General features: G+C 31.8%; 1 long non-coding RNA gene across 1 annotated transcript; it reads right to left on the reverse strand.

Moving 5' to 3' along the window:
- Positions 1 to 504: 504 nt before the first annotated feature.
- LOC133820989 (uncharacterized) lies at positions 505 to 1,801 on the reverse strand. The gene is made up of 4 exons (XR_009887253.1): positions 1,392 to 1,801; positions 1,269 to 1,299; positions 1,135 to 1,182; positions 505 to 777 (listed from the first exon to the last, which is right to left on the reverse strand). It is a non-coding gene; the product is annotated as an uncharacterized LOC133820989 (long non-coding RNA).
- Positions 1,802 to 2,677: the final 876 nt, after the last annotated feature.

The raw sequence follows: 2,677 nt of genomic DNA on the forward strand, positions 1-2,677 counted from the left end.
TAAAATTAGTTGGGTTATATTTGTTATATTATTTTATAATATAATGTAAAATTATATTATATTATAATATAATGTTTTAGATTAAATAAATGTCACAAAGTGGGTCACATATTGTAACATATAATAGAGAGTTATAATATTTAGATATATAAGATATATCCAAATAATGTAACATATTTGGTGTTACAAATTTGTAACCTCCAAATATTACCCTTTATTGTGTAAATTGTTGTTACACAATATTGAGATGAATTTAATAAAAACCATATGTGATATGGCTGTTAGAGATATGATTTTAACCCCAATAAGGTGTTTTGGGAGTTACAAAATCATTTGGGAGGGTTTGGAACCGTTTGGAAAAACAACACAATTTTGTGCTGAATTTGATCAGTGGCCGCGGCCACCAACATTCAGTGGCCGCGGCCTGTGGGTCAGAGACCAGTTGTAATGACACACTAATCTAGACTATTTGGTCCATTAACAAATCTATACATAAAACTTACATTTTTGCGGAAATACCATACTTTATTAGAAACTTGTAGAAACAAAGGTTACTTTCATAAAATAAATAGGATATGGGTACCCATTGTCTTTAAAACAAAAATAACTTAAAGTAAAAAGAGTTACATAGAAAATGTGGAAAATACATTTAAAACCATAAAAACATAAACAAGACTACATCCTCGAATCGAATAACGCTCGGCTCCTTGACTCCATCCACCATCGATACACATCCTCTAAGCGTCACGAATCTTACCGCCTCTAAAGCTTATTTTCCTGCACATAAACAAAAAGGAATGAGCCTAATGCCCAGCAAGGAAAATCTAACACATAGTCATAAACATAAATTTCGTAATAAACATAAAGACATATCATAACACATAATACACTTATTATAATGGCCATTATTACTTGGGGTCCCATAGACTAAACAAGCTTATGCCCATGAGATTAGTGGGGTCCTACCAGCTAAATAGGCTTATGCCCACAATCTTTTTGGGGTCTTGTTAGTCAAATAGGGCATAAGCCCAAGCCTACAAACATACACAATCATAACATATTCATAACATATCATAACATAACACATAAGATAACATAAACATAAACATATTGATTCTAGCCTATTTTCCTTACCAAAGTTACCGGGATATGTGGACTGAGTTGGGACTTTTTGGAACACTCCTAATAACCATTAGAAAGAGTGAGTCTAAAGAAGAAAAGAGATGAAAAGGAAAATGGGAAGACTAAACCATTGAAAGTACACTTACCAAAACTTATGTGCTCAAGAGCTTAGATTTCCTAACCAAAATGAAGATTAAGGTTAGAGATTGAATAGAAGACTATGAGAAAGAGAATAACATAATACAGAAATGAACTAGAGTTTTGGTTACCTCAAAGACTTGAAAGACCAATCTAACCACAACCGAGATACTAACGAACCTCACTTCCCAAAGTGTTTGATAAGCTTATGATGATCAAGCTTATAATCCCCAACCCAAGTGTTTACACTCTCACAATAACCTAGCAACTTGCAGCCTCTGAACTTAGCTTGATGAATGAAAAATGCTTGGTGCTAGGTCCTATTTATAGAGTTCTAGGAATAAAAATCTTCTTTTTGGCTTTGAATAAAAAAAATAAATTTAATTGAAAATATTTGAATATCCTTCAGCCAAAGGCTTAGGAATTTTTCAAAATTTTCAGAGAGATTTAAGGATTCAAAGCTTGATTTTAAAATAATAAAAACAAATAGAATCCTAACTTCTAACTCCCTAAATCTCGTAACTCTAAACTCCCCTTCAGTAAAATCAACATATCTGGAGTTGTAGAACTCCGATTTGGACTCTCTTTATACCTTTAGAAAGTTCATTAAATTATCTACAACTTTTAAGAAATACTATTTTTCTAAATTCCTAATATAACTGGGTCAAAAACAGGTCGGAAGTTACAGTACCCTAAAGTTACGAAAAATCTATTTAATTATCTAAATATCAACCTAATCCACAAATAAATAAAATTGTGATAAATGTCATGCTCCTATCAGATTTTGGTGAAGACTAAGTCTTATATTTCTCTTATTAAAATAATAATTTCTTAATAATCATACATATGATAAGTGTTACTATCTTGTTGGGTCTATCTAAACCTTATAATATAATAAATATAATCCTTAATATCAGTCATATTAATCAATCTTAGGTTAAACTTAATATTCTTAAACTATAGGTTATACTTAGAAAATCTATAAGTACTACTATGAGTGTCCAAATAATTCCCCGTCTGAACCAAAAATCCACAGTTACAAAGATAATGCTATAAATACTATCATACTACTATCTATCTTAGCTAAGTAAAGTTCTTGGACTCTACACCAGTGGCTGCGGCCATAGGCCAAAAACTGACCAAATTTTCAGTTTTTTCAATATTTGTTGAACGGCTCAAAAAACCCAAATAACTCCCAAATCTCCTTTTTAATTCCATATTAATCCAATTAAACATTGGTAACAGCCATGGGGGTTGGTGGAATTTGAAATTCAAAGGGTGTCTCTAAACTCTATAAATAGGAGCCTATAGCTCACTTGTAAGACACAACATTTCTATCCACTAGAGCACTTGGCTAGAAACACCTTGAGGCTTGATAATTCCAGAAAGTTTTTCCAATATATGAGAGAGATCCCTT

The sequence above is a fragment of the Humulus lupulus genome, chromosome 3 (assembly GCF_963169125.1).
Source record: "Humulus lupulus chromosome 3, drHumLupu1.1, whole genome shotgun sequence".
NCBI classification, from domain to species: domain Eukaryota; kingdom Viridiplantae; phylum Streptophyta; class Magnoliopsida; order Rosales; family Cannabaceae; genus Humulus; species Humulus lupulus.